Raw genomic sequence first — 357 nt, 5'->3', positions numbered from 1 at the left:
TTAACCAATTAATTATGCAATCTTTCTAACATGATTCTATACTTGTATCTTGCATGAAACTTGACAATTTGACTCACATGCTTCATAATCGAGTCGTAACGAGCCATAGGACTAATTGAACATCTTTGACCGTTTGTGTTTACCGTTATTGATATAACCTATATGTTTAGGTCAAGACTAGCGTTGTCTTTGCACGCATTTACTTGTTGAAGTACTTTTATAACTCTCGCTCTCAAGGTGAGATCATAGTCCCACTTTTACTCTTTTTGAACTTATATTTGGGATGAGAAAACATAAACGATTCTTTTGAACTAAGTGAACACAAGAACGGGAAAACAAACATTCTACATACGAGTT

Source organism: Rutidosis leptorrhynchoides, chromosome 4 (genome assembly GCF_046630445.1).
Source record: "Rutidosis leptorrhynchoides isolate AG116_Rl617_1_P2 chromosome 4, CSIRO_AGI_Rlap_v1, whole genome shotgun sequence".
NCBI lineage: Eukaryota > Viridiplantae > Streptophyta > Magnoliopsida > Asterales > Asteraceae > Rutidosis > Rutidosis leptorrhynchoides.
Note: the sequence above shows the minus strand (reverse complement) of the source record.